This window comes from Loxodonta africana, chromosome 2, assembly GCF_030014295.1.
Source record: "Loxodonta africana isolate mLoxAfr1 chromosome 2, mLoxAfr1.hap2, whole genome shotgun sequence".
Taxonomy (NCBI): domain Eukaryota; kingdom Metazoa; phylum Chordata; class Mammalia; order Proboscidea; family Elephantidae; genus Loxodonta; species Loxodonta africana.
Window position 1 is genome coordinate 206,921,016 of NC_087343.1, and position 23,415 is coordinate 206,944,430.

At 37.6% G+C, this 23,415-nt stretch overlaps 1 pseudogene; it reads left to right on the forward strand.

Annotated features, from left to right (window-relative positions):
- LOC135230438 (olfactory receptor 14C36-like) lies at nt 1-23,151 on the forward strand (annotated as a pseudogene).
- The last annotated feature ends 264 nt before the right edge of the window (nt 23,152-23,415 follow it).

Below are 23,415 nucleotides of genomic sequence, written 5' to 3' on the forward strand. Positions count from 1 at the left end.
ATGAGGCAGTCTCTGAAGCTGGCTGTGACCCAGTGCAGGGTGATAAGGGAAAAAGGTAAGTTAGAGAGAGTTTTTTCCTAAAGGGGTATTTTTTGATCTGCATGGTAGGTTAAAGGCATGTATTTTTTTGTCAGTTGAGGGCTGCTATTTGCTGATTCTGGGGGTGTGAGTAGACTCTCCATCACTTGTTCTTTCCAGATATGGAAAACACCTCCTAAATGCTATTGCTTTCCTCACTGTGCTTGTGCCACTGGAACTGGCCTGCGGGGTGCCAGTTCCCACTGGGTCAGGTCTGGCAACTCTTTTCTGCTTCTGAGCCATTTCTCCCTCCTCCTGCAGCTCAGTACGGTTTCTCAACTTTGCCTTTCGTGTTCAGGACTCCTATATTGTCATATATAATCAGCTCAGTTGTTTTTTTGGTCTTTGTTGTAAGAGAGACCACAGGAAGTGTCTGACTACTCTACCATCTTGGCCAGCCTCCTCTGCTTTACATATTTTGAACTTTATGCTATTAGATTCACACATCTGTGGAAGTGTTATATGAGTGGATGGACATTTTTATCATTATGACATATTTTTCTTTTCCTTTAATAATGATCTTTGCTTTAAAGTTTAATTTCTCTTTCATCAGTATAACTAGATTAGGTTTCTATCAGTTAGAATTTTGGTCATATATCATTTCTATATTTTAATTTTTGAAACAAATGTTACAAAATAAAAGCTCTTGGAAGACAATACAGTAACATGTTTTTACAACTACAAGATAGAGAAGTTTTTTTTAAGAAAGAAAGAAAATCAGGTCAATATCACTTTATTGTGGTGAAATCATGAAATACATAATTAAAATAAAATTTTAAAGCATAATTAAAATTATGCTTTAATTAATATGTATTGCTATGTAACAGCAATGTAGAAGTATAGACTAAAATAATTCATTTATTTTAGTGGCTGCACCAGCAGAGGGAGTAAAGGGAATAAAAGAGTGGGACTAGGAAGCCTATGCCAAGGTCAATCCTATCTTACCTGTAACCTATGGTATTAAAAAATCCCAGGAGATTTTCACTCAGTCAAGATAGATTAATAAATTTACCTTTCTACCAGGAAATATCACAAATTTGTTTTATATGTAAAACGTATATATATTTTTAAAAGTTTTCAAGATATCATGTCTAAGATAATACATAAAAACAATAATACCTTAGGCTATTAAAATAACATATGGGTATCAAAATCACCAAATCAATGCTGGAAAATTTGAAAGCAACTGTGACAAAATTTTTATAAAATTATGAAATGGAAATGATAAAATTTTACTATTTAATGCTCCATAAATAAAAGATACAGAGTGTAAAAAAGTAAGTCAAAGGCTGTGAGCAAGTAAGCCAGATAAAAAAATGACCATATATGAGAAGTTTAATTTCAATATATATTAAAAGAATACTATTTCCCCTATTACATGGGGATAAAGTATAGGCTCTTGTCATTATTTTGAGCATTGCTTAATATTTGTTTTATATATACTATAAAAAATTTCCTCAATTTGATGTATATTTAGGACATTTCTATGTATTTGTTTTGTTTCTATGTATATAAGTATATATCTTTACATGTGTGTATCTATCACATGCATTGTTGTGAATGAATTTCTTTAATTGTGATAATTAGTTTAAAAAACGGTAGGGTCTAGAGTTAGGCCACCACTCATCTGTCAGTTTGTTGTACTGTGGTGGCTTGCGTGTTGCTGTGATGCTGGAAGCTATGCCACTGGTATTGCAAATACCAGCAGGATCACACATGGTGGAGAGGTTACAGTGGAGCTACCAGGCTAAGATAGACTAGGAAGAAGGACCCAGTGGTCTACTTCTGAACAAAATTGACCAATGAAAATCATTTAATTTTAGAGTTTTCAAAGGGCCGTTAACTTACTCAAATGTCTTAATAACTCAGTGACACGAAGATAACTGATAGAATAACTGTATTCTGCAGAAGGTGTACATGGGAAGCCAGGTATTTGGAAACCTCTAGGTTGATTAGCAAGTTCTGAGTTATAATGTTTCTGCTTTTAATCACGTAAAAAATCACATGGCTCAAAGTCAAAACTACAAAATGATGTATATTTTAAGGAGTCTTACTTCTGGTTCTGTCCTCACCACTCTCTCCCTTTCTTTTCATTTGTGTAAACATTTTCTAAAGTCTCTTTCCATTTTTAAAATATGAGCAAATATGTGTACACATAGTATGAGTGGGAATTCTTTCCTAAGAAACATAGGCAGTATGTCTGAAGGACAGTGAAGAGGCAGAAACATTGTAATCTCACTGGTTAATTTCTCACCTTCTCCTAACCACAATTATCTTTTCCTATTTCTTAAGCAAACCAGTTATGATCTTATATCAGGCTGTTGCTGTCCCTGGAATGCTCTTCCCTTATTCATCTGCATGGTTTGCTCCCTTAAACATCATGTTTTTGCCCAAATAGCACCCAATCAAGTCTTCTTTGATCACCCATTTAATAATTGCATCTCCCCTGTGCCATCTGTCATGGATTGGATTGTGTCCTCTCAAAATATCTGTCAACTTAGCTGGGCCCGGAGTCCCAGATTGTGTGATTGTCCACCATTTTATGTGATTTTCCTGTGTGTTGTAAATCCTATCACTATGATGAAATGAGATGGATTAGTGGCAGTTATATGGATTAGATATACAAGATTAGATGTTGTCTTAAGGCAATCTCTTTGAGATATGAAAGAGAAGCAAGCAGAGAGACAAGGGGACCTCATACCACCAAGAAAGCAGTGCCAGGAGCAGAGTGCATCCTTTGAACCTGAGGTTCCTGCACTAAGAGGACCTCCCTCTAGAGCTGACAGAGAGAGAAAGCCTTCCCCAGGAGCCGGTGCCCTGAATTTGGACTTGTAGACTACTAGACTGTGAGAGAATAAATTTCTCTTTGTTAAAGCCATCTACTTGTGGTATTTCTTTTATAATAGCCCTAGAAGACCAAGACACCATCCCATTTTCTTTACATTACATTTATCTTCTTGTAATTCAACTATCAACAACGATAATATATGTAATGTATTTATTTAAAGCCTATATTCACCTCTCCCCCCACAATAAAATTTAAGGTTCCATCATGGCAGGGCTTTTTGTGGTTGTTGTTGTTGTTATTTTGATGTCTGATTTATTTACTGTCTCTAAAAAAGTGCGTAAAAATTGGTGCACAATAGGCATTAGTTGAATAGACAGACAACCCCATAATGGATAAACGATATAAGTTGCACCGTGAAGAGACTGGAAGTTCCTCCAATCCAGAGGACTCCCACATTGTAGCTTTATAAGCCTATGACCTTAAGGGAGCCACGGTCAGGGTTGGTGTGAGCACTGGGCTGTTATATGCACACCCTTCACAATGGTTGTTGCAGTTAGCTGCCACCACATCAACCTCTGACTCGGGGGATCCATGCACAACAGAGCAAAATGCCCATGCCATTCCATAACCATTTGCAAATAGGACAGTTGTGATCCAGAGGATTTTCCAAAGTTGATTTTCAGAAGTAAATTGCCAGGCCTTTCTTCCTAGCTCATCTTAGCCTGTAAACTCCACTGAAACCTGTTCAACATCATAGCAAAAAGCAAGCCTTCACTGACAGACAGGTGACAGCTGAGCATGACATGCACTGGCTGGGAATTAGAGCCAGGTCTCATGCATGGAAGGGAAGAATTTTACCATTGAACCACCACTGCCCCCTTCTCAATAGACAACACTTTTTATTAGCTACTTGAAAGTATTATTTACCTTAATATATAATTGCTTGTTTACTCCTGCAGGCACACATTTTAGTGACTCATATCTGTGTAACCTAAGGTTCTAGAAGAAAAAATTAAGAGATTAGATATTTGCCCAATTTGCAGCTGAGATATATTTGCTGAAGTGTACCACAGAGCTTTTTCTAGAGTATAAAACATCCATAATGTATACGTTCCGTCCTTATAAACTTTCTGAGTGATGAGATAATCAAAGTTCCATGATTTTCATACTATTTATAGTACTAGAGGAGCCCTGGTAGCAAAGTAGTTAAGAGCTATGGCTGCTAATCAAAAGGTCAGCAGTTCAGATCCACCAGCCACTCCTTGGAAACCCTATGGGGCAGTTCTGCTCTCTCTCATAGGGTTGCTATGAGTTGGAATTGACTCAATGACATATTTTCTTGTTTGTTTTCGTACTACTAGAGTGGCGAAAGACAATTTCTCTGAAAGGTAGTTTATGAGGTTTTTATTTATCAGTATTTCCAGATGTATAATGCTAGTGCCTACACATGTAATTTAATTGGGTCTTATTAATTCACTGCCAAGAGGCAATGATCTCCTGAGTTCCTTCCAAGACTCTGGTGTCTACTAGATGTTCAAAGCATAAATACACACTGACGTTTTAGCCAGTAGTTTGCACATTTGGATAAGGTACAACTGATCGCCTGTTTGGGAGAAATTGCCATTAAAGAAAGTGTTCCTCTATCCAGTGTACAATATAGTATTTTTTTCAAGATTATTATTATTTTGACCCAGTATATTATTTTCACTTTGATGCTTCCTCTCACTCTTTTGCACTTCTTTCCTATCTTGTTTGGGAAGACACAATTAATTGGAATTGAAAACAAAACTGTGTATAGGTGCTGGTATAGCACATTTCAGTAGAATGTTAGTCAAACCAAATATTTCATAACACTGATTCACTCAAAATAAATAAGAATTTCAACTGTTAGTCATGACCTGATACAAAGCAACGAACCAGCGATCAGTATGCTAACACCATGCCCATCATGTCAAGTACTATGGGACTTCAGGTGATTTAAACCATCAAAAATAAATGAGTGTTTTTTTTTTTTTTTAAGGCACCTACCAATTGAAAATTCACCCCCACCGAAATAAAAATCATTTAATAACTCTATGCAAGTATCTCAGCAATGTTGGGGGGGCGGGTAGGCCTAAGCCTGTCCCTAAAGAAAAATTATAAGGCAGGAAGATAAAAGTACATAAATATAACACAAAAGAGAATATTTTATTTAAAAAAAATAAAATTAAAATGGACTACATTATATGTATACCTGCAGAATTTAAACACCATATTAAAAGCTAGGTTTTACTCTTTAATCAAAGGAGCTGTGGTGTCACAGTGGTTAAGCACTTGGCTGCCAAGAAAAAAATCTGTGGTTCCAACCCACCAGCCTTAGACAGAAAGACATAGAAGTCTGCTTCTATGAAGAGTACAGCCTTGGAAACTCTGGGGGGCAGTTTTACTCTGTCCTAAACGGTTGCTATGAGTCAATAGAATTGACAGAAAAGGGTTAAGCAGTAATCAAGTACTGAGAAATGTTAGGCTTTCAGTCATAAATTCTTGAATGACTGAATCAACAAGTGAATATATAAATAAATGAATGATTCCAAGACTAATTCAATTAAACCATTAATCAACGTGTCCTTTTAGTTCTACAAAGTACAAAAACGTATCTGTCATATTTCCGCACAAAAGTTATGCACTATTTCTTTATTTTCTCTTTAGGAAAATGCAGTCCAAGCAACAATGGTGTGGAGAATATTCCTTTGACAATTTCCCATTAGAAAAAGGGATTAAATTCTTACTTCTGTTTTTTTAAAGGATTAAAAGATTATATAACCAGTGCCGTTGAGTCGATTCCGACTCATAGTGACCCTACAGGACAGAATAGGACTGCCCCATAGAGTTTCCAAGGAGCACCTGGAGGATTCGAACTGCTGTCCCTTTAGTTAGCAGCCGTAGGACTTAACCACTAGGCCACCAGGGTTTTCAAAAGATTATATAGAGGGGCAAATTTACTTATCTGGAAAATAAGTTCCAATAAATTGAAGAATTTCCTTTAATATACCTACTCTTTTAAGTGTCTGCCTATTTTGAAAATGTTTCCACATTATAAACATCTAAGGCATGCATTACTACTGTATTTTATGATTAAAATAATTGAGGATAATTAAGTGTTGCAGACAAGAGACACCAGGTTTTACAGTCCAAAATTTTCTGTTCTTGGAAGCATGTTACTTTACCAGATAGAAGGTCAAGTCTCAAACAGTTTGTTGAATAAATATAAAATTAGGATAATCAATATATGTTTCAAATGTACAGTGCTTTCAACATATGGAGGTCTGAAACTTTTTACCTAATTTAATACAATAATAAAGATTTAGGTGATGCTATTGCAGAAACCATAAATCCATTTTCAGAAGGCTTCACACATCTAAATAAACAAGAAACAAAGACAGCATTTATGTTTATAGAGAGGTTAATCTATTCTCATAGGTCATTCATTAAGCATGTAATTATTACAAGTAAGTTATCAATAAATATGCTGTTTACTGTTGCTGAATGACTAATAATGAAAAATCCTGATGTGTTTTGCTCATGTAAATACAACCTCTTAAATTTCCAGATTTTGACTAATCAAGAAGTTTTATGCTTCAGGACAAGGAATTTTTGGTCACTTAGTCTGGTATATAGTTTTTTTTTTTTTTTTTTTAGTCTGGTATATAGGAATGATTTATATGGGGTAAAATTTAATTCATTCAAAATAGAGATACAAATAGTTTATATACGTAAATTAGAAAAACGGTATTATTAACATACGAATTCTATACGCTGCAAATTTTCTTCACTAATCATGAGTTGCACACACTGAATAACCTTGTCTTTTAATCTGAGCCACCAACACAGTAACTTTTTAGTCCCTAAACCAAGGGAAGGGAACCCTGGTTAAAGCAATCTGCTAACAGAAAGGTCACTGGTTCGAAACCACCAGAGGCTCCGTGGGATAAAGATGTGGCGGTCAGTTTCCATAGAGGTTTGCAGCCTTGGAAATTCTACGGGATCGCCATGAGTTGAAATCGCCTTGATGGCAGTATTTTTCTGTTTTTTTTTTTTTTCCCCTTTGGTTTATACCAAAGGAGTATAGGTTAAATTCTCTAGATGTAAACATCTATAATCTGGACAAGGATAGTGATGATATTTCAAAAAACACATTGTGGCGTTATTAGAAAGTGTTTCAGTTAAAACTTTGAAAACAGGGGGGCCAAGATGGCGGACTAAGTGGACGCTATCGCAGATCCCTCTTGCAACAAAGACTCGGAAAAACAAGGGAATCGATCACATACATAACAATCTACGAACTCTGCACAACAAGCACAGACTTAGAGACGGAAAATGAACAAATATGGGCAGACAGCGACAGTTTTCAGAACCAGGAGCCAGCATACCAGGCCGGTGACCTTCGGAGCCCGATCTGGGGCAGAGCCCGGGGGGCAGACGGCACAGAAGGGGGGCCCACCCCTTCCCCCCCGAACCCATCCCGGGAGGAAGTCTAGCTGGTTGGCGCGGGCGGCGTAACGGTGCAGCCGGAGGGAGAAGCACCCAGGAGGCAGTGACTGATCTGGGAGTGGGGAGAACAGCGTCCCAGCTGGGGAGCCATCCGACCAGGAGTTAGGCGAGAAGCAGACGGGGCGTGAGTGGGGGGGGGTCAGCTATATTTCCCTAAAGTGACCCCCGGGCGGGGCCCGCACATTTGTGTGGGAGGACGCACACCCAGTCCGTACATGTGGCGCAGCACACCGGAGGGAGAAATCCCCGGAAGTGACTGGTCTCGGAGCGGGGAAAACAGCGTCCCAGACAGGGAGCCATTCCGCTGGGATTTGGGCGCGCGTGCGGGTGGGGCATGAGGGCGGGGTCCATTTTTATTCCCCTGAATTGACCCGGGGGCGGGCCCACCTGGCCGTGCGGGTGACGCCCACCCAGTTCGCACGAGAGGTGTGGCACACCGGAAGGAGAAGTCCCCGGGAGGAAGTGACTGGTCCTGGAACGGGAAAAGCAGCGTCCCAGCCCGGAAGTCGTCCCGCTGGGATTTGGGCGCGTGCACGGGCGGGGCGTGACCGCGGGGCCCAATTATACTCACCTGAATAGACCCTGGGGGCGGGCCCACCCGTTCGTGTGGGAAACGCCCACCCAGTGAACGCGAGCGGTGCCGCGCACCGGAGGGAGAAGTCCCCGGGAAGAAGTGATTGGTCTCCGAGCAAAGAAAGCAGCGTCCTAGCCAGGGACCCGTCCCGCCCAGATTTTGGCGAATGGGGGCGGAGCGTGAACGCGGTGTTCAGCTCTATATTCTGTGGTGCTACACTCCTAGCTCTCTGATCCCTCCCCCACCCTCCCCAGGCGGCCCCATTAACATCTGAATACCCGGAGCCAGAGGGAGAATTCAGATAGGGATCTGACTGCATTTTTTTTTAGCTGACTACCTGGAAAATCTAGTTTCCCAGTGATAGCTCGGAGACAGCAGTCCATATCAAACCACATAAAGAAACAGACCATGACAGCTTCTCCAACCCCCCAAACAAAAGAATCAAAATCTTTCCCAAATGAAGATACAATCCTGGAATTATCAGATACAGAATATAAAAAACTAATTTACAGAGTGCTTAAAGATATCACAAATGAAATTAGGATAAATGCAGAAAAAGCCAAGGAACACACTGATAAAACTGTTGAAGAACTCAAAAAGATTATTCAAGAACATAGTGGAAAAATTAATAAGTTACAAGAATCCATAGAGAGACAGCATGTAGAAATCCAAAAGATTAACAATAAAATTACAGAATTTGACAACGCAATAGAAAGTCAGAGGAGCAGACTCGAGCAATGAGAATGTAGACTGGGACTTCTGGAGGACCAGGGAAACAACACCAACATAGCTGAAAAAAAAACAGATAAAAGAATTAAAAAAAATGAAGAAACCCTAAGAATCATGTGGGACTCTATCAAGAAGGATAACTTGCGAGTGATTGGAGTCTCAGAACAGGGAGGGGGGACAGAAAACACAGAGAAAATAGTTGAAGAACTCCTGACACAAAACTTCCCTGACATTATGAAAGATGAAAGGATATCTATCCAAGATGCTCATCGAACCCCATTTAAGATTGATCCAAAAAGAAAAACACCAAGACATATTATCATCAAACTTGCCAAAACCAAAGACAAACAGAAAATTTTAAAAGCAGCCAGGGAAAAAAGAAAGGTTTCCTTCAAGGGAGAATCAATAAGAATAAGTTCAGACTACTCAGCAGAAACCATGCAGGCAAGAAGGGAAAGGGACGACGTATACAGAGCACTGAAGGAGAAAAACTGCCAACCAAGGATCATATATCCAGCAAAACTCTCTCTGAAATATGAAGGAGAAATTAAGATATTTACAGATAAACACAAGCTTAGAGAATTTGCAAAAACTAAACCAAGACTGCAAGAAATGCTAAAGGAGATTGTTTGGCCTGATGACCAATAATATCAGCTACCAGCACAATACAAGGTCACAAAACAGAATGTCCTGATATCAACGCAACTCAAATAGGGAAGGCACAAAAACAAACAAATTAAGACTAATTCTAAAAAATAAATAAATAAACAAAATAATACACATAACTGGAAATCAATAGATAAACGATCACAATAATCAAAAAGAGGGACTAAATATAGGAGGTATTGAACTGCCAGATGGAGAGTGACACAAGGCAATATAGAAGAATACAAGTTAGGTTTTTACTTAGAAAAATAGGGGTAATAATAAGGTAACCACAAAAAGGAATATCAGTTCCATAACTCAAGAAAAAAGCCAAGAAAAACGTAAAGACTCAACAAACATAAAGTTAAACATTATGAAAATGAGGATCTCACAAGCTACTAAGAAAAACGTCTCAGCACAAAAAAGCATGTGGAAAAATGGATTGGCCAACAACACACATGAAAAGGCATCAAAATGACAGCACTAAAAACTTATTTATCCATAATTACGCTGAATGTAAATGGACTAAATGCACCAATAAAGAGACAGAGAGTCACGGACTGGATAAAGAAACACGATCCATCTATATGCTGCCTACAAGAGACACACTTTAGACTTAGAGACACAAACAAACTAAAACTCAAAGGATGGAAAAAAATATATCAAGCAAATAATAAGTAAAAAAGAAGAGGAGTAGCAATATTAATTTCTGACAAAATAGACTTTAGACTTAAATCCGCCACAAAGGATAAAGAAGGACACTACATAATGATAAAAGGGACAATTGAGCAGGAAGACATAACCATATTAAATATTTACGCACCCAATGACAGGGCTGCAAGATACATAAATCAAATTTTAAAAGAATTGAAAAGTGAGATAGACACCTCCACATTTATAGTAGGGACTTCAACACACCACTTTTGGAGAAGGACAGGACATCCAGTAAGAAGCTCAATAGAGACGCAGAAGTCCTACTTAAGAACAATCAACCAACTTGACCTCATTGACTTATAAGGAACTCTCCACCCAACTGCTGCAAAATATACTTTTTTTTCTAGTGCACATGGAACATTCTCTAGAATAGACCACATATTAGGTCATAAAACAAATCTTTCCAGAATCCAAAACATCGAAATATTACAAAGCATCTTCTCAGACCACAAGGCAATGAAGCTAGAAATCAATAACAGAAAAACTAGGGAAAAGAAATCAAATACTTGGAAACGGAACAATACCCTCCTGAAAAAAGACTGGGTTATAGAGGACATCAAGGAGGGAATAAGGAAATTCATAGAAAGCAACGAGAATGAAAATACTTCCTATCAAAACCTCTGGGACACAGCAAAAGCACTGCTCAGAGGCCAATTTATATTGATAAATGCACACATACAAAAAGAAGAAAGAGCCAAAATCAGAGAACTGTCCCGACAACTTGAACAAATAGAAAGTGAGCAACAAAAGAACCCATCAGGCACCAGAAGAAAACAAATAATAAAAATTAGAGCTGAACTAAATGAATTAGAGAACAGAAAAACAATTGAAAGAATTAACAAAGCCAAAAGCTGGTTCTTTGAAAAAATTAACAAAATTGATAAACCATTGGCTAGACTGACTAAAGAAATACAGGAAAGGAAACAAATAACACGAATAAGAAACGAGAAGGACCACATCACAACAGAACCAAACGAAATCAAAAGAATCATTTCAGATTACTACGTAAAATTGTACTCTAACAAATATGAAAACCTAGAAGAAAGGGATAAATTCTTGGAACAATACTGCCTACCTAAACTAACACATTCAGAAGTAGAAAAACTAAATAGACCCATAACAAAAAAAGAGATTGAAACGGTAATCTAAAAACTTCCAACAAAAAAAAGCCCTGGCCCAGACGGCTTCACTGCAGAGTTCTACCAAACCTTCAGAGAAGACTTAACACCATTACTACTGAAGGTATTTCAAAGCATAGGAAAAGACGGAATACTACCCAACTCATTCTATGAAGCTACCATCTCCCTGATACCAAAACCAGGTAAAGACATTACAAAAAAAAAAAATTATAGACCTATATCCCTCATGAACATAGATGCAAAAATCCTCAACAAAATTCTAGCCAATAGAATCCAACAACACATCAAAAAAATAATTCACCATGATCAAGTGGGATTTATACCAGGTATGCAAGGCTGCTTTAATATTAGAAAAACCATTCATGTAATCCATCACATAAATAAAACAAAAGATAAAAACCACATGATCTTATCAATAGATGCAGAAAAGGCATTTGACAAAGTTCAACACCCATTTATGATAAAAACTCTTACCAAAATAGGAATTGAAGGAAAATTCCTCAACATAATAAAGGGCATCTATGCAAAGCCAACTTTATGCAAAGCCAACAGACAATATCACTCCAAATGGAGAGAACCTGAAAGCATTTCCCTTGAGAACGGGAACCAGACAAGGATGCCCTTTATCACTGCTGTTATTCAACATCGTGAAAAAAAAAAAAAAAAAATTTTTTTTTTTTTTTTTTTTATTCATCATCGTACTTGAAGTCCTAGCCAGGGCAATTAGGCTAGACAAAGAAATAAAGGGTATTCAGATTGGTAAGGAGGAAGTAAAGCTATCACTATTTGCAGATGACATGATCGTATACATGGAAAACCCTAAGGAATCCTCCAGAAAACTACTGAAACTAATAGAAGAGTTTGGAAGAGTCTCAGGTTATAAAATAAACATAGAAAAATCACTTGGATTCCTCTACATCAACAAAAAGAACACCGAAGAGGAAATAACCAAATCAATACCATTCACAGTAGCCCCCAAGAAGATAAAATACTTAAGAATAAATCTTACCAAGGACGTAAAAGACCTATACAAAGAAAACTATAAAACTCTGCTACAAGAAATTCAAAAGGACATTCTTAAGTGGAAAAACATACCCTGCTCATGGATAGGAAGACTTAACATAGTAAAAATGTCTATTCTACCAAAAGCCATCTATACATATAACGCACTTCCAATCCAAATACCAATGTCGTATTTTAAGGGGATAGAGAAACAAAACACTAATTTCATATGGAAGGGAAAGAAACCCCGGATAAGCAAAGCATTACTGAAAAAGAAGAAGAAAGTGGGAGGCCTCACTCTACCAGATTTCAGAACCTATTATATAGCTACAGTAGTCAAAACAGCCTGGTACTGCTACAACAACAGGCACACAGACCAATGGAACAGAGTTGAGAACCCAGATATAAATCCATCCACGTATGAGCAGCTGATATTTGACAAAGGACCAGTGTCAGTCAATTGGGGAAATGATAGTCTTTTTAACAAATGATGCTGGCATAACTGGATATCCATTTGCAAAAGAATGAAACAGGACCCATACCTCACACCATGCACAAAAACTAACTCCAAGTGGATCAAAGACCTAAACATAAAGACTAAAATGATAAAGATCATGGAAGAAAAAATAGGGACAACCCTAGGAGCCCTAATACAGGGCATAAACAGAATACAAAACATTACCAAAAATGATGAAGAGAAACCAGATAACTGGGAGCTCCTAAAAATCAAACACCTATGCTCATCTAAAGACTTCACCAAAAGAGTCAAAAGACCACCTACAGACTGGGAAAGAATTTTCAGCTATGACATCTCGGACCAGCGCCTGATCTCTAAAATCTACATGATTCTGTCAAAACTCAACCACAAAAAGACAAACAACCCAATCAAGAAGTGGGCAAAGGATATGAACACACATTTCACTAAAGAAGATATTCAGGCAGCCAACAGATACATGAGAAAATGCTCTCGATCATTAGCCATTAGAGAAATGCAAATTAAAACTACGATGAGATTCCATCTCACACCAACTAGACTGGCATTAATCCAAAAAACACAAAATAATAAATGTTGGAGAGGCTGCGGAGAGATTGGAACTCTCATACACTGCTGGTGGGATTGTAAAATGGTACAACGACTTTGGAAATCCATCTGGCGATATCTTAAACAGTTAGAAATAGAACTACCATACAACCCAGAAATCCCACTCCTCGGAATATACCCTAGAGATACAAGAGCCTTCACACAAACAGATACATGCACACCCATGTTTATTGCAGCTCTGTTCACAATAGCAAAAAGCTGGAAGCAACCAAGATGTCCGTCAATGGATGAATGGGTAAATAAATTGTGGTATATTCACACAGTGGAATACTACGCATTGATAAAGAACAGTGACGAATCTCTGAAACATTTCATAACATTGAGGAATCTGGAAGGCATTATGCTGAGCGAAATGAGTCAGAGGCAAAAGGACAAATATTGTATAAGACCACTAATATAAGATCTTGAGAAATAGAAAAAACGGAGAAGAACACATACTTTTGTGGTTACAAAGGGGGGAGAGAGGGAGGGAGGGAGAGGGCTTTTTATTGATCAATCAGTAAATAAGAACTGCTTTGGGTGAAGGGAAAGACAACACTCAATACAAGGAAGGTCAGCCTAATTGGACTGGACTAAAAGCAAAGAGGTTTCCGGGATAAAATGAAAGCTTCAAAGGTCAGCGGAGCAGGGGCTGAGGTCTGGGGAACTTGGTTTGAGTGGACTTCTAAGTCAATTGGCAAAATAATTCTAATATGAAAACATTCTGCATCCCACTTTGAATTGTGGCGCCTGGGGTCCTAAATGCCAACAAGCGGCCATCTAAGATACATCAATTAGTCTCAACCCACCTGGAGCAAAGGCAAAGGAAGAACACCAAGGTCACACGACAACTAAGAACCCAAGAGACAGAAAGGGCCACATGAACCAGAGACCTACATTATCCTGAGACCAGAAGAACTAGTTGGTGCCCGGCCACAATGGATGTCTGCCCTGTCAGGAAGCACAACAGACAACTCCTGAGGGAGCAGGAGACCAATGGGATACAGACCCCAAATTCTCATGAAAAGACCATACCTAATGGTATGACTGTGACTAGAGGAATCCCAGAGACAATGCTCCCAGAACTTCTGATGGCACAGGACAGGAACCATCCCCGAAGACAACTCATCAGGCATGAAAAGGACTGGTCAGTGGGGGTGAGAGAGATGCTGATGAAGAGTGAGCTAATTAAATCAGGTGGACACAGGAGAGTGTTTTGGCAACTCTTGACTGGAGGGGATGGGAAGATAGAGAGAGAGGGAAGATGGCAAAATTGGCATGAAACGAGAGACTGAAAGGGCTGACTCAATAGGGGGAGAGCAAGTGGGAGAAGGGAGTAAGATGTATGTAAACCTACATGTGACAGACTGATTGGAATGGTAAATGCTCACTTGAAGCTTAATAAAAATTAATTAAAAAAAAATTCAATCCAACCAATGATGCCGTGGAGAATATTTCTTTGAGACGTTCCAATTAGAAGAAATGGTGAAATTATTATTTCTCTGCATATATACGTACCTAAAAAATGCTTTAATAAACTGAAGAATTTCCTTTAAAGTATTTACTCCTTTAAGCGTCTGCTAGTTTTGAAATATTTTCGTACAATAAACATCTAAGACATACATTAGTATCATGTTTTATGATTAAGATAATGAGGATAACTAAGTGTTCAAGACAAGAGACAAACCAGACTTTATAATCCAAAGTTTCTTGTCTTAGAAGTATGTTACTTTACCAGGTAGAAAGTCAAGTTTAAAACAGTTTGTTGGATAAATATAAAATTAGAATAATCAGTGTATGTTTCAAATGGATAATGCATTCAGCCTACAGCAGTCTGAAATTTTTTACCTAATTTTTTTTTTTAATTTAATATGGTAATAAATGTTTGTGGTGATGCTATTGCAGAAATCTTAATTCCATTTTCAGAAGCCCTCAAACACCTAAATATACAAGACAAAAAACATTGGCAGCATTTATGTTTATAGAGAGGCTGATCTATTTTCATAAAATTAAGCATATAATTCTTTTAAGCAAGTTATCAATAAATACAGTGTTTACTGATGATGAAAAACCCTGATGTGTCATGCTTGTGCAAATACGACCTCTTTTAATCTCCAGATTTTGACTAATTATCAAGAAGTTTTGTGCTTCAAGAGAAGAAATTTTTAATCACTTAAGTCTGGTATGTAGGAATGATTGATTATATGGGATAAAATGCAATTTATTAAAAACAGAGATACAAATGTTTTACATATGTAAATTAGAAAGTATTGTTCATAACATAGGAATTGAATTCTATATACTGCAGATTTTCTTCATTAATCATGAGTCGCACACACTGAATATCATCAGTCCATCAACCTTGTCTTTTAATCTGAACCACCAATACAGTAACTTTTTAGTCCCTAAACCAAAGGAGCAGAGATTAAAATCTCTAAATGTAAACATCTATAATCAGGACCAGGATAATGGTGATGTTGTTTAAAAAAAGCAAATTGAGGCTTCATTGAAAAGTGTTCCAGTTAAAACTTAGAAAACGCTCTCAGAATGTTGACTCTGTAAGGTAGCCTAACTGAAATGACTAAGGGGATTACATTGATAATTCTCTAAAAGCATTACTGTATACATTTCATTTTTGATAAAGAGAAGTATAATAAAAAAATCCTATACTCCAGTTAACTATATTTGCATGTTTAAAAATTTAAAAATGTGTGTAAGTGGCAAATAATTCAGTAGGATTAAGAAAATGGAAATAAAAGCCCTTTCCTCGCTTTTCTTAATTCAATAGTGAAGAATTTCTTGGTGATTGTCCATTTTTTATATTTATATCCTTTATATATTTTCACCTATTTCAGTTTCCATCTATCTCTTTCTAGTTATTTTTTCTGTTTTATAAAAAAAGATGATTTTCCATCTTTCCTTTATATTTAGCAATGTATTCCAGAGAGCTTTTTCTAGAGATGTAAAACTCAGATACAATATAATAAAAGTGTTTTTCTTTGAAGCCCAACCTTACGAAAAATTTTTTTTCTATTTTTATGGGGTAAATGTTTGTTGGATTTTAGTTTTTCTTTCAGCAATAGATTATTACATCAAGCCTGTTTTTATGTCTATAGCAGCACTAGGTTTTAAGCTCCAGAGCTCACTCTCTCACTCAGACCAATTTTGGGGAAATCAAATCAGGGAAGAAAAATTATAAATTATTATTTGGACTGGAAAATAAATTGTTATTCTTATTTAATCAATTCAGAAGATACACACTGGGATTTTCTTTACACAAGGCAAAAGCGAAAACATTAGTTTGTTGAGGACAAGTAAAAACATGTGTCTTTACATCCATAGCAGTTTGTTGAAAAAGCATTTTCAGTTACGTGACCATCCCCAACCCTCGCAATCACATCCCTCCCATCCTCTCTAATACCCATTTGAATTTTCCTCAAAAGCACTTACAGCTATCTGAAGTTTTTATTTTTACTAAAATAATTAACTGTTCAGTCTTCATCTCTTTAATAAAGTACAGGTTTCATGAAATTAGGGATTTTCTGTTTTATTCAAATATACACCTAGCCTTTAGCGACTCTAAGTATAAATTTGTTGCATAATCAATTAATGAGTGAATATATATGATACAAATTCATTACAAGAGTAAAGGTTATTGCCTCATTTTACAAATATAGGAAACATGTTCTGGAGAAGTTTGTTGTTAACTGTATAGGACTGAGAAATGACAGCGATAGGACCCAAATGTTCTCTCTCTTTATTCCCCAGCCAGGGTTCTGGTAACTCATCTGTAGGAAAATGTATTTGCCTAAAATGTTAGATATATACGCTATATATGCCTAATATATGATACTTATTTTAAAGCAGATTGCAACTAGTTCATCTTCATGAAAGTTTGAAGATGTTCTTTGAAAACCGAAGAAACTATTGAATGACGCAGAAGTTCTCGGTAACTATTCGTTTGTTGAATACAGCAAGTGCGTGAAGATCACAAAAGGGGAAGCAGCTTTTTTGATACGAGAAACAGCACCTATTAAAAATGAATAGGTCTTCTGTGCTCTTTAAAAGGGGACTCAAAAATACTTTTCAGGATCACTGAGAGATTTAGAAATGACATGACATAGGACAGGACAAAGTTCCATTTTATTATACACAGGTCTCCATATGTTGGAGCTGACTCAACTACAACTAAAAACATCATATTACATGTATTCTAAAGTACCTGACAGTAGTATATGCTCTAAAAAAGTGCTTCAAAACAATAATAATAGCAGTGTTTCTAAAGATAACAAGGGACAATTTAAGAAACATTTATGATGTACTGAATACTTTCCTAAGTTTGTTATACATACTGCCACCTCTAATCCTCATCATGTGCTATGAGAGAGGGATCATTCTTCCCAGATTGGTAAAGATTTGAAGGCTGAACATATGATTAAAATGCCAGTTTTACACAGTGATTGACCATTATCCTGACCCGGATAACTGGAAATCAGAGCTCTTAATCACTACAAATTATTATGTGTTTTCCCTTCTATTCAACCAACCTCAAAAAACTATCCAGAATATACCATCTGTCAGTTCGTTTTTTAAAAATATTTAGATAGAATATCTTGATAATTGGCATGAAAAATCCCCCCCCCCCGCATCAAAAGCCATATAGGTAAAGAGGTAGTATTAATATTTCAGTGAAATGAAAATTTATTCATTGTTTAAAATCTTTATTTAATATCAAATACTTGGAAAGAACTTCACTTGATGTTGGAAAGGCACAACATTGTACAAGATACAATCGTTGAGGAACTTCTAAGAAAATAAAAGACGATAAGACAAAGCAACTGCTTTTGCTGCGGTTGTCCATGAAGAATGCATATAAAAGATGTTTGATAAGTTTCCCACAGATGAGATAAGCCAAAAGATATTTGACAGATGAAAGCAGAATTTGGAAGACTTTAATTCCAAATAAATGTTTGAAGTACAGTTTAATTATTATTGTGATTGCTGCTGTTGTTCTTATTGCTACTATTATTATTGTCATTCTTATTATGAGTGAGTGAGAAGAGAGTGTTGAAAAAATGATACAGGAGATCGGAAAAATACAGGTATCACAGATAAATCAAAGTGAAAGCAGGTCCGTTGGTGAGTAAATCAAAGGATAAAAGAATTAAGCAACTAGTCTAGGATAAGAATCTGGTGGCAACAACCAACAATATGATTAGTGATGTAGATATTGGTGATGAACTTTCAGAGATTTTGTTGAAAAGGTTAAAGATAAAGGAGAGGAAAAACAAAATTAGTAATTTAAAATGAAAGAAATAAAAAGTTAAATTAGTACTGAAAGACATCACGCCCCAATTTTGTTAATGTTTTGTTTTTCAGCAAGTAGAATGAAAGAGAGTTGGTAGAGTTGGAAAGCTGAAGAATAATTTGAAGAATAAGAAATTAACAGGAACTGAGAAGCAGATTTAGTGTGGGGTAATGCATAAGGGAAGGAGGTTTTGATCAGCTTGAGATATTGCAGAAAGTAAAGTTCCAAATGATTTCAATCTCGTATGTCATAGTGATAGAAGATAAGATAATGTTGGCATTGTTATGCATACAGTACTACTTCTAGAAAGCATATTTTGCCCAGTATTGTCTATAGCCAAATAACAATAATGTAAGACTGGGAAAACATTGAAAAGATTTTATTCCAATTATCCAACAACATTACATTATCTCCAAAGTTTCTTTAAAAAGTAACTATAGCAACATACTCTACATCTATCTTAAAAAAAACAAAAAAAAAGTTGCCAACTAGCCAACTTTGACTCAGAGTGACCCCATGTGTATTAGAGTAGAACTGTGCTCCACAGGATTTTCAATGGCTGATTATTTGGAATTAGATCACCAGGCATTTCTTATGAGGCACCTTTGGGTAGATTCAAGCATTTAAACTTTTGGTTATCAACCACCATTTAACTATTTGTACCACCTAGGGATTCCTGTCTGTTAGTTTATCATACTGTGAGGACTTGCATGTTGCTGTGATGCTTGAAGCTATGCCACTGGTATGCAGATACCAGCAGGTGGTGGACCATGAGTGGACAGGTTTTCAGCTGAGCTTCCAGACTAAGACGGAATAGGAAAAGGACCCAACAGCCTACTTCTGAAAAGCATTAGCCATTGAAAACCTTATGAATGGAAGCAGAACATTGTCTGATACAGTACTGGAGGATGAGCCCCCAGGCTGGAAGGCACTCAAAAGACGACGGGGAAGAGCTGCCTCCTCAAAGTAGAGTCAACCTTAATGACGTGGATGGAGTAAAGCTATCGGGACCTTCATTTGCTGATAAAGCACAACTCAAAATGAGAACAAACAGCTGCAATCATCCATTGATAATCAGAACGTGGAATGTACGAAGTATGAATCTAGGAAAATTGGAAATTGTCAAAAATGAAAGGGAACATATAAACATCAATATCCTAGGCATTAGTGAGCTGAAATGGACTGGTATTGGCCATTTTGAATTGGACAATCATATAGCCTACTATGCTGGGGATGACATCTTGAAGAGGAATGGTGTTGCATTCATCATCTGGAAGAACATTTCAAGGTCTATCATGAAGTACAGCGCTATCAGTGATGGGACAATATCCATATGCCTACAAGGAAGACCAGTTAATACGACTATTATTCAAATATACACACCGACCACTAAGACCAAAGATGAATAAATACAAGATTTTTATCAGCTGCTGCAGTCTGAAATTGATCAAACACACAATCAGGGTGCATTGACAGTCACTGGTGATTAGAATGCAAAAGTTGGAAACAAAGAAGGATCGGTAGTTGGAAAATATGGCGTAAGTGATAGAAACAATGCCAGAGATTGAATGACAGAATTTTGCAAGACCAATGGCTTCTTCATTGCTAATACCTTCTTTCACCAACATAAATAGTGACTATATGCATGGAACTCACCAGATGGAACACACAGAAATCAAATTGACTACATCTGTGGAAAGAGACGGGGGAAAAGCTCAATATCATCAGTCAGAACAAGGCCAGGGGACAACTGTGGAACAGTTCATCTATTGCTCATACGCAAATTCAAGTTGAAACTGAAGAAAATCAGAGCAAGTCCACGGGAGCCAAAATATGACTGTGAGTAGATCCCACCTGATTTTAGAGACCATCTGAAGAATAGATTTGATGCACTGAACACTAATGACAGAAGACCAGACGAGTTGTGGAATGACATCAAGGACATTAAACATGAAGAAAGCAAGAGATCATTGAAAAGAAAGAAAAGACGAAGATGGATGCCAGAGGAGACTCTGAAACTTGCTTTCGAATGTCAAGCAGCTAAAGTGAAAGGGGGAAATGATGAAGTAAAAGAACTGAACAGAAGGTTTCAAAGGGCGGCTCAAGAAGACAAAGTAAAATATTATAATGACATGTGCAAAGAGCTGGAGTTAGAAAACAAAAAGGGAGGAACACGCTCCACGTTTCTCAAGCTGAAAGAACTGAAGAAAAAAATTCAAGCCTCGAGTTGCAACAGTGAAGGATTCTATGAGGAAAATATTAAAGGATGCAGGAAGCATCAAAAGAGAATGGAAGAAATACACAGAGTCATTATATCAAAAATAATTAGTTGATGTTCAACCATTTCAAGAGGTACATATGATAGGAACCAATGGTACTGAAGGAACAAGTCCAAGCTGCTCTGAAGGCATTGGCAGAAAACAAGGCTCCAGGAATTGATGGAATATCAACTGAGATGTTTCAACAAACGGATGCAGCACTGGAGGTACTCACTTGTCTATGACAAGAAATATGGAAGACAGCTCCCTGGCCAACTGACTGGAAAAGATCTGTATTTATGCCTATTCCCAAGAAAGGAGGTCCAACCAAATGGGGAAATTATAGAACAATATCATCAATATCACATGCAAGCAATATTTTGCTGAAGATCATTCAAAAACAGATGCAGCCAGAAATTCAGGCTGGTTTCAGAAGAGGACGTGGAACCAGGGATATCATTGCTGATGTCAGATGGATCCTGGTGAAAGCAGAGAATACCAGAAGGATGTTTACCTGTGTTTTATTGACTATGCAAAGGCATTTAACTGTGTGGATCATAACAAATTATGGACAACATTGCGAAGGATGGGAATTCCAGAACACTTGATTGTGCTCATGAGAACCTTTACATAGATCAAGAGGCAGTTGTTCGGACAGAACAAGGGGATACTGATTGGTTTAAAGTCACGAAAGGTGTGCATCAGGGTTGTATTCTTTCACTGTACCTATTCAATCTGTATGCAGAGCAAATAATCAGAGAAGCTGGGCAATATGAAGAAGAATGGGGCATCGGGTTTGGAGGAAGGCTCATTAACAACCTGTGTTATGCAGATGACACAACCTTGCTTGCTGAAAGTGAAGAGGACTTGAAGTATTTACTGATGAAGATCAAAGACCACAGTCTTCAGTATGGATTGCACCTCAACATAAAGAAAACAAAAATCCTCGCAACAGTACCAACGAGCAGCATCATGATAAATGGAGAAAAGATTGAAGTTGTCAAGGATTTCATTTTACTTGGATCCACAATCAACAGCCATAGAAGCAGCAGTCAAGAAATCAAAAGATGTGTTGCATTGGGTAAATCTGCTGCAAAGGACCTCTTTAAAGTGTTGAAAGGCAAAGATGTCACCTTAAAGACTAAGGTGCACCTGACCCAAGCCATGGTATTTTCGATCACATCATATGCATGTGAAAGCTGGACAATGAATAAGGAAGACTGAAGAATTGACACCTTTGGATTTGTGGTGTTGTCGAAGAATATTGAATATACCATGGACGGCCAAAAGAACAAACAAAATCTGTCTTGGAAGAAGTATAACCAAAATGCTCCTTAGAAGCAAGGGTAGCGAGACTGTGTCTTACATATTTTGAACATGTTGTCAGGAGGGATCAGCCCCTGGAGAAGGACATCATGCTTGGCAAAGTACAGAGTCAGCTGAAAAGAGCAAGAGCCTCAACAAGTTGGATTGACACAGTGGCTGCAACAATGAGCTCAAGCATAACGACTGTAAAGATGGCACAGGACCGGGCAGTGTTTTGTTCTGTTGTGCACAGGGTCACTGTGAGTCGGAACCAACATTTCTGTAAGGGTCCCTAATTCATGTGTCAACAACCTGCTTGACAGCAGTGTCATTTCAAAGACAGGATGTGTAGCTCAGGCCTTCCTAGTGGTTTTCTTTGTGTATCTGGAGTTGCTATTCCTCACCATCATGGCCCATGACCACTACGTGGTCATCTGCCAGCCTCTCCACTACCCTGTGATCATGAACCGTCGAGTCTGTGTCCACATGACACTGGTTTCCATCCTCAGTGGTCTGGTCTACTCAGGATTCCACACAGGCATCACTTTCAGGCTCCCTTTTTGTCAGTCTAGTTATTCATCAGTTTTTCTGTGACATTCCCTCTCTGCTGAAGCTCTCCTGCTCTGACACCTTCAACAATGAGATGATAATCCTTGCCTCTGGTCTGGGGACTGGTGGAGGCTGTTTCATTTTCATCATCAGGTCTTACCTTCACATATTTTTTACTGTGCTCAAGTTCCCAAGCAGAACTGACAGAGCAAAGGCTTTTTCCACCTGCATCCCTCATACCCTCGTGTTGTCTATCTTCCTCAGCTCACTTGTATACATATACCTAAGACCATCTGGAAACTCTGCAACCATTCAGGATGTGGTCCTTTCTGTGTTCTATTCTGTAATTGTCCCCCTCCTCAACCCCATTATCTACAGTCTCAGAAATGAACAAATAAAATGTGCCATCAGGAAAATCATGAAAAAAATATTTTAATCAGGAAATTTATAGGAAATTGCTTAGGCTCACCCTAAGTTATTGGGTGAAATTCATGTTTTCAGCAATAAATGAGGTTATAGATTAGAATTATATAGATATACTTTATATAATTGTTGACAAAGAATATTGACTGCACCTTGGACAGCCAGAAGAATGAACAAGTCTGTCTTGGAAGAAGTACAGCCATAGGGATTCTTGAATTTGAGGATGGTGAGACCTCATTTTGCGCTCTGTGGGCATGTTATCAGGAGGTACCAAACCTTGGAGAATGAGATA